Below are 13,734 nucleotides of genomic sequence, written 5' to 3' on the forward strand. Positions count from 1 at the left end.
AGGGATCCAAGGTCACGGGCTTAGCTGCTTACGTGCAGTGATTTCTCCAGATTCTCTGAACCCTTTGATGATATTACGGACCGTAGATGGTGAAATCCCTAAATTCCTTGAAATAGCTGGTTGAGAAAGGTTTTTCTTAAACTGTTCAACATTTTGCTCACGCATTTGTTGACAAAGTGGTGACCCTCGCCCCATCCTTGTTTGTGAATGACTGAGCATTTCATGGAATCTACTTTTATACCCAATCATGGCACCCACCTGTTCCCAATTTGCCTGTTCACCTGTGGGATGTTCCAAATAAGTGTTTGATGAGCATTCCTCAACTTTATCAGTATTTATTGCCACCTTTCCCAACTTCTTTGTCATGTGTTGCTGGCATCAAATTCTAAAGTTAATGATTATTTGCCAAAAAAAAAAGTTTGTCAGTTTGAACATCAAATATGTTGTCTTTGTAGCATATTCAACTGAATATGGGTTGAAAATGATTTGCAAATCATTGTATTCCGTTTATATTTACATCTAACACAATTTCCCAACTCGGATGGAAACGGGGTTTGTACACTGTTGATGGGATCCTGTCAGGTTTGTCACTGACAGTTCAGATAGGTTTTGGTTTTTCCTGTCTTTGTTTCCTGTCAGCGCTCTTATTTTGGTTATTTCCTGATTATCTCCCTGAGTGCTTTGTCCCCTCAGCTGTGGCTGATTGGCACCTGGCCACACCTGGTGTCAATCAGCCAGCTGCTATTTGAACCTACCTTCCTCTCCAGTCAGTGCTGGATTATTGTCACTACTACCTGTCATAATACTTGTCGTTGTAGCTCTGTCTACTTTTGTTCACTCTGCTGATGTCATAGTTCCTTCGTGTCACAGTAAGTGTTTTTGTTTCTTGTCGACAGTTAGCCTTTGTGCTATTTTAGTTCATAGCCAAGTTTGTTCTCCGCCTTGTGCGCGCCTTTTGTTTGTACCCTTTTGTTTGTTTTTTTGCTATAGTGTTAAATTAAATCATGTTTTCCTGGAAAAAGCCTGCCATCTCTGCATCTTGGGGTTCGTCACCAACATACTCTGACATAATAATCCAGCCAAATTCGAACCTCGCAGAGATGTCCATGGCGGAGAGGCTTAACAAAGCTTTGGAATTAATGGCTAATTTGAAGAGAAGTTTCAAGCCCTCTCCCACCCACCCCTGTCGTCTGCGGGCCTATCTGGGGACGTCTGGGATCCGTCCCTTGTGGGGGGAGGCTATGAGTAGCTGTGCAGCTGGGGAGGCACAGCTACTTCTCGCCCCAGTGGGTCTGCAAGAGACGGCGCCATCATCTCCGAGGGGTCTGCAACAGACGGCGCCATCTCCGAGGGGTCTGCAACAGACGGCACCATCTCCGGTGGGTCTGCAACCTACGGCGCCATCATGCACTCCGGTGGGGCAGCAGAGGGCACCACCACCAAGCACTCCGGGGGGCCGGCAGACGCCACCATGCACTCCAATGGGCCGGCAGACGCCACCATGCACTCCGGTGGCTCGGCAGACGCCACCATGCACTCCGGTGGGCCGGCAGACGCCACCATGCACTCCGGTGGTCCGGCAGACGCAACCATGCACTCCGGTGGGTCTACAACCTACGGCACCACCATGCACTCCAGTGGGTCTACAACCTACGGCACCACCATGCACTCCGGTGGGTCTACAACCTACTGCACCACCATGCACTCCGGTAGGTCTACAACCTACGGCACAACCATGCTCTCCGGTGGGTCTACAACCTACGGCACCACCATCCTCTCCGGTGGGTCAGCAGAGGGCGCCACCACCATCCTCTCCGGTGGGCCAGCAAAGGGCGCCACCACCATCTTCTCCGGTGGGTCAGCAGAGGGCGCCACCACCATCCTCTCCGGTGGGCCAGCAGAGGGCGCCCCCACCATCCTCTCCGGTGGGCCAGCAGAGGGAGCCACCATCGTCTCCGGTGGGTCCTCCCACGCCGGCGGTCGAGTCGCCTCGCCAATTGCGGCGGCCGAGTCGCCTCGCCAATTGCGGCGGCGTTCAACTCACCGTCGCCACCTAACTCTTCCCCGCTGGTTGCGGGTACACTTGGCCTGGTGGCCCACCTCCTTGTCCTCCCTCCACCCTCCCGTGACTTTGGACATTTTTTTGGGGGGTGGGGGTGGGGATTGTCTAAAAACGTCTGGTTGTTGTAGCTCTGTCTACTTTTGTTCACTCTGCTCGTGTCATAGTTCCTTCGTGTCACAGTAAGTGTTTTTGTTTCTTGTCGACAGTTAGCCTTTGTGCTATTTTAGTTCATAGCCAAGTTTGTTCTCCACCTTGTGCGCGCCTTTTGTTTGTACCCTTTTGTTTGTTTTTTTGCTATAGTGTTAAATTAAATCATGTTTTCCCGCACAATGCCTTCCGCCTTCTCTGCATCTTGGGGTTCGTCACCAACATACTCTGACAGATTTAATGCGCAGTAGTGTGCGAATGTGTTTCTGTATAGCCGTGTCCATGTGGCGACATCAATTACGCTATTTTGAGAGGTCAAGTGGGACTAAGTAGGACATCACTGAAGGCGTAGGTGAGAAACGCACGGCCCGCACGGCTGTTTGAAATTGTTCTTCTGCCTCGGCGGACTTTGGCAGATGTACAACATCCGATACTCCGTTTCTGGCATTACACCGCAGGAAGAGGCATTTCTCCGACCTGGTTTCATGACGTCATCAGTTAGAATAACTCCTCTCTTGTTGCCGTCGGCATCTTGAGTCATGAATTAAAGATCGTTCACGATTTATTACATGAGATGTGGTGAATTATTCAGCCAGCTGCCAGATGTGATACATCACTAACGATGACAGAATGCTTATCTTTAAAGGTTCCCGCAGAGAGTGATGTCACATTGCAGTGTGTGTGTGTGTGTGTGTGTGTGTGTGTGTTTTCTCAGGGACGTGGCTCATGAAGGTCAGCAACATGTAATGCAACAATACATCATTAGCCTGCCTGAAAGCAAACTATGATACTTTCTCAAAGGACTATGGAAGGCTTCTCTAAGAACAATATACCACTCTAGTACCTATCCACGGTACCAGCTCTGCAGGGCCATAAAACAAACACACCCTACCAATTTGTCACATCTTTTTCCTACTTTCTTACTTTCATACTGCCATATACCGACAGTCTGACAAAATGCTCGGAATATGAAAAAAATGAAGCGCACCATGATGTAGTCATTCCCCCAAAGGAGCAAGTGGCATATTTCTCACCATGTTGCCCTTTCAAGGTGCCAGGCAGCCCGCCCGTTGTCAAGATGGTGTTTACGCGATGAGGTCTCTCAGAGCTGCACACATTCAAGTAGCAGTAGACATCTATATTGAAGCTATCATCATATATATCTGATTTATGACTCCTAAAGACTTCCAAAGTTTGCGAATAAATACGTATGATCAAAATAGAATCAATCTCACGGAGATTCCCGAGCCATTCTGGGAGTTAATAAGGACGCCAGTCGCGTGGTCAAGTGTCGCCGTGCTATGAACCACAAATCCCTTCCCCATCAACAACAATGCTAATAAAAACAGATTTACTTTGGTATGAGTTATGATCCAGGACCTTTTATTTTTGAGCCCAAACACAAAGCAGGTGAGGAATAAATGGTAAATGGGTTATACCAGGGGTCGGCAACCCGCGGCTCTTTAGCGCCGCCCTAGTGGCTCTCTTGTAGCTTTTTCAAAAATGTATGAAAAATGGAAAAAGTTGAGGGGGAAAAAAAAAAATTGTTTTAATATGGTTTCTGTAGGAGGACAAACATGACACAATTGTCATGTTTGTTATTGTTATAAAGCACACTGTTTGTATTAAACATGCTTCACTGATTCGAGTATTTGGCGAGCGCCGTTTTGTCCTACTAATTTTTGCAGTCCTTGAACTCACCTTAGTTTGTTTACATGTATATCTTTCTGCGACTTTCTAGGACGTGTTTTATGCCACTTCTTTTTCTGTCTCATGTTGTCCACCAAACTTTTAACGTTGTGCATGAATCCACAAAGGTGAGTTTTGTTGATGTTATTGACTTGTGTGGAGTGCTAATCAGACATATTTGGTCACTGCATGACTGCAAGCTAATCGATGCTAACATGCTATTTAGGCTAGCTATATGTACATATTGCATCATTATGCCTCATTTGTAGCTATATTTGAGGTCATCTAGTTTCCTTTAAGTCCTCTTAATTCAATTTATATCTCATGACACACTATCTGTATGTAATATGGCTTTTAATTTTTTTGCGGCTCCAGACAGATTTGTTTTCGTATTTTTGGTCCAATATGGCTCTTTCAACATTTTGGGTTGCCGACCCCTGGGTTATACTTGTATATAGATTTTTTTGTAAAGATTTTATTTGTAAAAGCACTTTACATTGAGCAAACAACCTCAAAGTGCTACAGTGCATTAAAAAATAAATAAATATCCATCCATCCATCCATCTTCTTCCGCTTATCCGAGGTCGGGTCGCGGGGGCAGCAGCCTAAGCAGGGAAGCCCAGACTTCCCTCTCCCCAGCCACTTCGTCCAGCTCTTCCCGGGGGACCCCGAGGCGTTCCCAGGCCAGCCGGGAGACATAGTCTCCCCAACGTGTCCTGGGTCTTCCCCATGGCCTACTACCGGTCGGACGTGCCCTAAACACCTACCTAGGGAGGCGTTCGGGTGGCATCCTGACCAGATGCCCGAACCACCTCATCTGGCTCCTCTCCATGTGGAGGAGCAGCGGCTTTACTTTGAGCTCCCCCCGGATGACAGAGCTTCTCACCCTATCTCTAAGGGAGAGCCCCGCCACCCGGCGGAGGAAACTCATTTCGGCCGCTTGTACCCGTGATCTTGTCCTTTCGGTCATAACCCAAAGCTCATGACCATAGGTGAGGATGGGAACGTAGATCGACCGGTAAATTGAGAGCTTTGCCTTCCGGCTCAGCTCCTTCTTCACCACAACGGATCGATACAGCGTCCGCATTACTGAAGACGCCGCACCGATCCGCCTGTCGATCTCACGATCCACTCTTTCCTCACTCGTGATCAAGACTCCGAGGTACTTGAACTCCTCCACTTGGGGCAAGATCTCCTCCCCAACCCGGAGATGGCACTCCACCCTTTTCCGGGCGAGAACCATGGACTCGGACTTGGAGGTGCTGATTCTCATCCCAGTCGCTTCACACTCGGCTGCGAACCGATCCAGTGAAAGCTGAAGATCCTGGCCAGATGAAGCCATCAGGACCACATCATCTGCAAAAAGCAGAGACCTAATCCTGCAGCCACCAAACCAGATCCCCTCAACGCCTTGACTGCGCCTAGAAATTCTGTCCATAAAAGTTATGAACAGATAAATAAATAAATAAATAAAAATTAAAACTAGAACAGCCTAATAGTTAGAGCTAGCACGCATATATCTAAAAAATATATGATCCTGTTACTACTTGGTATCGGATCGAACAAATTCAACTCGAACTATAACAGACAAACTACCTCCTCCTGAGTGAGTCAGAGCTTTTCTTCCTGTCACTCACACCGGATATTGTCTTTGGAAATATTTTTTTACAAACATAGCGCTCGAAAAAGCGGGGGCTGATAAACACGCGAGGGATGTAAAATAGGAAAATGTCACACCTCAGTTATTGTGACCAAAATAATGATCATTAAAACAACAATAGTGTTGAGTGTGCTCAAAAATATTCATACACACATTCAAATATTTTTTTCCAAGTTTTATTTTAAATCAATGAATAAATAGACACACGCACATGCTAAGTTGTATCTACCTTTATGGCGTTTGTAAGAACCATATAACATCCATCCATCCATCCATCTTCTTCCGCTTATCCGAGGTCGGGTCGCGGGGGCAGCAGCCTAAGCAGGGAAGCCCAGACTTCCCTCTCCCCAGAGGCGTTCCCAGGCCAGCCGGGAGACCTAGTCTTCCCAACGTGTCCTGGGTTTTCCCCGTGGTCTCCTACCGGTCGGACGTGGCCTAAACAACATTGGTGGCATCCTGACCAGATGCCCGAACCACCTCATTTGGCTCCTCTCCATGTGGAGGAGCAGGGGCTTTACTTTGAGCTCCCCCCGGATGACAGAGCTTCTCACCACCACCCGGCGGAGGAAACTCATTTGGGCCGCTTGTACCCGTGATCTTGTCCTTTCGGTCATAACCCAAAGCTCATGACCATAGGTGAGGATGGGAACGTAGATCGACCGGTAAATTGAGAGCTTTGCCTTCCGGCTCAGCTCCTTCTTCACCACAACGGATCGATACAGCGTCTGCATTACTGAAGACGCCGCACCGATCCGCCTGTCGATCTCACGATCCACTCTTCCCTCACTCGTGAACAAGACTCCGAGGTACTTGAACTCCTCCACTTGGGGCAAGATCTCCTCCCCAACCCGGAGATGGCACTCCACCCTTTTCCGGGCGAGAACCATGGACTCGGACTTGGAGGTGCTGATTCTCATCCAAGTCGCTTCACACTCGGCTGCGAACCGATCCAGTGAGAGCTGAAGATCCTGGCCAGATGAAGCCATCAGGACCACATCATCTGCAAAAAGCAGAGACCTAATCCTGCAGCCACCAAACCAGATCCCCTCAACGCCCTGACTGCGCCTAGAAATTCTGTCCATAAAAGTTATGAACAGAATGGGTGACAAATAACAATTAGACTTTATTTATCCCTCAATGGGAAAATTATGCAGATACAACAATTCCAAAAACAGTATGGTTAAAAAAAGAAGAGGGGAAACACTTAAGAACACAGCATGAGTTCAAAGAGCACGGAGGTATTGCAACCACACATTTTTACATTCAGCTAAAAAAGGAAAACACAACAAAAATAGCAACAAGTAATAGATATTGCACACATAGAATTGCAGCGTGCAAAGACAAACAACAAAATTGCTCACACAGCATGCTAGCAGTTAGCATGTGTTAACTACCAAATTATGAGGCATACACTCCTAAAATGAGCTAAAAAAGTTAGCATGCTAACGGTTAGCATGTGTCACAATACCACTCACTTATCATTGGAGGGTCTAAATGTGTCTGTCTTATTCTGTAAGGGTTTTAGAGCAAGTGGTTCTCTCCAAGTACCACCATAATGACTACATTAAAATACAGTAGTGTAGTAGACCTAAGTATTCATCAAGTACCACCATAATGACAACATTAAAATACAGTAGTGTAGTAGACCTAAGTATTCATCAAGTACCACCTTAATGACAACATTAAAATACAGTAGTGTAGTAGACCTAAGTATTCATCAAGTACCACCTTAATGACAACATTAAAATACAGTAGTGTAGTAGACCTAAGTATTCATCAAATACCACCATAATGACAACATTAAAATACAGTAGTGTAGTAGACCTAAGTATTCATCAAGTACCACCATAATGACAACATTAAATACAGTAGTGTAGTAGACCTAAGTATTCATCAAGTACCACCATAATGACAACATTAAATACAGTAGTGTAGTAGACCTAAGTATTCATCAAGTACCACCTTAATGACAACATTAAATACAGTAGTATAGTAGACCTAAGTATTCATCAAGTACCACCTTAATGACAACATTAAAATACAGTAGTGTAGTAGACCTAAGTATTCATCAAATACCACCATAATGACAACATTAAATACAGTAGTGTAGTAGACCTAAGTATTCATCAAGTACCATCATAACGACAACATTAAAATACAGTAGTGTAGTAGACCTAAGTATTCATCAAGTACCACCATAATGACAACATTAAATACAGTAGTGTAGTAGACCTAAGTATTCATCAAGTACCACCTTAATGACAACATTAAAATACAGTAGTGTAGTAGACCTAAGTATTCATCAAATACCACCATAATGACAACATTAAATACAGTAGTGTAGTAGACCTAAGTATTCATCAAGTACCATCATAACGACAACATTAAAATACAGTAGTGTAGTAGACCTAAGTATTCATCAAGTACCACCATAATGACATTAAAATACAGTAGTGTAGTAGACTTAAGTATTCATCAAGTACCACCATAATGACAACATTAAAGTAAAGTAGTGTAGTAGACCTAAGTATTCATCAAGTACAACCATAATGACAACATTAAATACAGTAGTGTAGTAGACCTAAGTATTCATCAAGTACCGCCATAATGACAACATTAAAATACAGTAGTGTAGTAGACCTAAGTATTCATCAAGTAACACCATAATGACATTAAAATACAGTAGTGTAGTAGACTTAAGTATTCATCAAGTACCGCCATAATGACAACATTAAAATACAGTAGTGTAGTAGACCTAAGTATTCATCAAGTACCACCTTAATGACAACATTAAAATACAGTAGTGTAGTAGACCTAAGTATTCATCAAGTACCACCTTAATGACAACATTAAAATACAGTAGTGTAGTAGACCTAAGTATTCATCAAGTACCACCATAATGACAACATTAAAATACAGTAATGTAGTAGACCTAAGTATTCATCAAGTACCACCATAATGACAACATTAAATACAGTAGTGTAGTAGACCAAAGTATTCATCAAGTACCACCTTAATGACAACATTAAAATACAGTAGTGTAGTAGACCTAAGTATTCATCAAGTACCACCTTAATGACAACATTAAAATACAGTAGTGTAGTAGACCTAAAGTATTCATTAAAAACAAGTATACTTGATATGTTGACCAGTGTAACATTACAGTTTGAACAGTAACACTGTGTTGTATCATGTATTAAAGTGATTGTAAGGTGTTTGAAAAGAACAAGACACAGGTGCTTCATGTGCTGAGATGACTTCATCAGGAACATTCAAGTGGATGTAAAAGTAGTTGACTGACAGAGCGGCCATGTTGTGAAGACCCCCCACTGAGAAGATGATTGCATTAAAAGTGTTCCTCAAGTCTCTCTAAATGTGATAGAAACTGAAGCTGCCTTCAGGGCACATCATGTGTCTCCATACACAGTGTGGAGCCGCTCCACTAAACTAATTACAATGACCTTCATGACAGCAACAACAACAACAAAACGGCATTTTTCAGTATCTTAGTATCATTATCAAGTATCATTATCACTGGAAAAGGAGGCGAGACATGTTACACATTAAAGGGCGAGAGCAGTATTGCTAATTTGTAAAAAAAAATATATGATAAGTTTTTATTGAGATATTTTTACTGTTCCAGGCGACCGTCTGAGGGGACTCTAACTGTGATGTGGACTCTAACTGTGAGGGGACTCTAACTGAGATGTGATCTGAGGGGACTCTAACTGTGATGTGATCTGAGGGGACTCTAACTGTGATGTGATCTGAGGGGACTCTAACTGTGATGTGATCTGAGGGGACTCTAACTGTGATGTGATCTGAGGGGACTCTAACTGTGATGTGATCTGAGGGGACTCTAACTGTGATGTGATCTGAGGGGACTCTAACTGTGATGTGATCTGAGGGGACTCTAACTGAGATGTGATCTGAGGGGACTCTAACTGTGATGTGATCTGAGGGGACTCTAACTGAGATGTGATCTGAGGGGACTCTAACTGTGATGTGATCTGAGGGGACTCTAACTGAGATGTGATCTGAGGGGACTCTAACTGTGATGTGATCTGAGGGGACTCTAACTGTGATGTGATCTGAGGGGACTCTAACTGTGATGTGATCTGAGGGGACTCTAACTGTGATGTGATCTGAGGGGACTCTAACTGTGATGTGATCTGAGGGGACTCTAACTGTGATGTGATCTGAGGGGACTCTAACTGTGATGTGATCTGAGGGGACTCTAACTGTGATGTGATCTGAGGGGACTCTAACTGTGATGTGATCTGAGGGGACTCTAACTGTGATGTGATCTGAGGGGACTCTAACTGTGATGTGATCTGAGGGGACTCTAACTGAGATGTGATCTGAGGGGACTCTAACTGTGATGTGATCTGAGGGGACTCTAACTGTGATGTGATCTGAGGGGACTCTAACTGTGATGTGATCTGAGGGGACTCTAACTGTGATGTGATCTGAGGGGACTCTAACTGTGATGTGATCTGAGGGGACTCTAACTGTGATGTGATCTGAGGGGACTCTAACTGTGATGTGATCTGAGGGGACTCTAACTGTGATGTGATCTGAGGGGACTCTAACTGTGATGTGATCTGAGGGGACTCTAACTGTGATGTGATCTGAGGGGACTCTAACTGAGATGTGATCTGAGGGGACTCTAACTGAGATGTGATCTGAGGGGACTCTAACTGTGATGTGATCTGAGGGGACTCTAACTGTGATGTGATCTGAGGGGACTCTAACTGAGATGTGATCTGAGGGGACTCTAACTGTGATGTGATCTGAGGGGACTCTAACTGAGATGTGATCTGAGGGGACTCTAACTGTGATGTGATCTGAGGGGACTCTAACTGAGATGTGATCTGAGGGGACTCTAACTGAGATGTGATCTGAGGGGACTCTAACTGAGATGTGATCTGAGGGGACTCTAACTGAGATGTGATCTGAGGGGACTCTAACTGAGATGTGATCTGAGGGGACTCTAACTGAGATGTGATCTGAGGGGACTCTAACTGTGAGGGGACTCTAACTGAGATGTGGCCCTCAATGACAAGCAGTTTGACATCCCTGCTTTATTGATCCCAGGAAGTTTCCTTATTACTCACCTCACCTCCCCTCACATCACCTCACCTCACCGCCTTTCAGCTCACCTCACCTCACCTCCCCTCCCGTCACCGCCTTTCACCTCACCTCAGCTCACCGCCTTTCACCTCACCTCACCTCACCTCACCTCACCGCCTTTCACCTCACCTCAGCTCACCGCCTTTCACCTCACCTCACCTCACCTCACCTCACCGCATTTCACCTCACCTCACCGCCTTTCACCTCACCTCCCCTCATCTCACCTCACCTCACCGCCTTTCACCTCACCTCACCTCACCTCACCGCCTTTCACCTCACCTCACCTCACCTCACCTCACCTCCCCTCATCTCACCTCACCTCACCGCCTTTCACCTCACCTCCCCTCATCTCACCTCACCTCACCGCCTTTCACCTCACCTCACCTCACCTCACCGCCTTTCACCTCACCTAACCTCACCTCACTGCCTTTCACCTCACCTCACTGCCTTTCACCTGACCTCACCTCACCACCTTTCACCTCACCTCACCTCACCGCCTTTCACCTCACCTCACCGCCTTTCACCTCACCTCCCCTCACCTCACCTCACCTCCCCTCACATCACCTCACCTCACCGCCTTTCACCTCACCTTCCCCCACCTCACCTCAATCCCCTCACATCACCTCACCTCACCGCCTTTCACCTCACATTACCTCACCGCCTTTCACCTCACCTCACCTCCCCTCACATCACCTCACCTCACCGCCTTTCGCCTCACCTCACCTCACCTCCCCTCACATCACATCACATCACATCACATCACATCACATCACATCACCCCACCTCACCTCACCGCCTTTCACCTCACCTCACCTCACCTCACCTCACCGCATTTCACCTCACCTCACCGCCTTTCACCTCACCTCCCCTCATCTCACCTCACCTCACCGCCTTTCACCTCACCTCACCTCACCTCACCGCCTTTCACCTCACCTCACCTCACCTCACCTCACCTCCCCTCATCTCACCTCACCTCACCGCCTTTCACCTCACCTCCCCTCATCTCACCTCACCTCACCGCCTTTCACCTCACCTCACCTCACCTCACCGCCTTTCACCTCACCTAACCTCACCTCACTGCCTTTCACCTCACCTCACTGCCTTTCACCTGACCTCACCTCACCACCTTTCACCTCACCTCACCTCACCGCCTTTCACCTCACCTCACCGCCTTTCACCTCACCTCCCCTCACCTCACCTCACCTCCCCTCACATCACCTCACCTCACCGCCTTTCACCTCACCTTCCCCCACCTCACCTCAATCCCCTCACATCACCTCACCTCACCGCCTTTCACCTCACATTACCTCACCGCCTTTCACCTCACCTCACCTCCCCTCACATCACCTCACCTCACCGCCTTTCGCCTCACCTCACCTCACCTCCCCTCACATCACATCACATCACATCACATCACATCACATCACATCACCCCACCTCACCTCACCGCCTTTCACCTCACCTCACCACACCTCACCTCACCTCACTGCCTTTCACCTCACCTACCTCACCGCCTTTCACCTCACCTCACCCCCTTTCACCTCACCTCACCTCACCGCATTTCACCTCACCTCACCGCCTTTCACCTCAACCTCACCTCACCTCACCTCACCTCACCGCATTTCACCTCACCTCACCACCTTTCACCTCACCTCACCTCACCTCACCTCACCTCCCCTCATCTCACCTCACCTCACCGCCTTTCACCTCACCTCACCTCACCTCATCTCACCTCACTGCCTTTCACCTCACCTCACTGCCTTTCACCTGACCTCACCTCACCACCTTTCACCTCACCTCACCTCACCGCCTTTCACCTCACCTCACCGCCTTTCACCTGACCTCACCTCACCACCTTTCACCTCACCTCACCGCCTTTCACCTCACCTCACCGCCTTTCACCTCCCCTCACCTCACCTCACCTCCCCTCACATCACCTCACCTCACCGCCTTTCACCTCACCTTCCCCCACCTCACCTCAATCCCCTCACATCACCTCACCTCACCGCCTTTCACCTCACATTACCTCACCGCCTTTCACCTCACCTCACCTCCCCTCACATCACCTCACCTCACCGCCTTTCGCCTCACCTCACCTCACCTCCCCTCACATCACATCACATCACATCACATCACATCACATCACATCACATCACATCACATCACCCCACCTCACCTCACCGCCTTTCACCTCACCTCACCACACCTCACCTCACCTCACTGCCTTTCACCTCACCTACCTCACCGCCTTTCACCTCACCTCACCCCCTTTCACCTCACCTCACCTCACCGCATTTCACCTCACCTCACCGCCTTTCACCTCAACCTCACCTCACCTCACCTCACCGCCTTTCACCTCACCTCACCGCCTTTCACCTGACCTCACCTCACCACCTTTCACCTCACCTCACCTCACCGCCTTTCACCTCACCTCACCGCCTTTCACCTCCCCTCACCTCACCTCACCTCCCCTCACATCACCTCACCTCACCGCCTTTCACCTCACCTTCCCCCACCTCACCTCAATCCCCTCACATCACCTCACCTCACCGCCTTTCACCTCACATTACCTCACCGCCTTTCACCTCACCTCACCTCCCCTCACATCACCTCACCTCACCGCCTTTCGCCTCACCTCACCTCACCTCCCCTCACATCACATCACATCACATCACATCACATCACATCACATCACATCACATCACATCACATCACATCACCCCACCTCACCTCACCGCCTTTCACCTCACCTCACCACACCTCACCTCACCTCACTGCCTTTCACCTCACCTACCTCACCGCCTTTCACCTCACCTCACCCCCTTTCACCTCACCTCACCCCACCGCATTTCACCTCACCTCACCGCCTTTCACCTCAACCTCACCTCACCTCACCTCACCTCACCGCATTTCACCTCACCTCACCGCCTTTCACCTCACCTCACCTCACCTCACCTCACCTCCCCTCATCTCACCTCACCTCACCGCCTTTCACCTCACCTCACCTCACCTCATCTCACCTCACTGCCTTTCACCTCACCTC

The sequence above is a fragment of the Nerophis lumbriciformis genome, linkage group LG27 (assembly GCF_033978685.3).
Source record: "Nerophis lumbriciformis linkage group LG27, RoL_Nlum_v2.1, whole genome shotgun sequence".
NCBI classification, from domain to species: Eukaryota; Metazoa; Chordata; class Actinopteri; order Syngnathiformes; family Syngnathidae; genus Nerophis; species Nerophis lumbriciformis.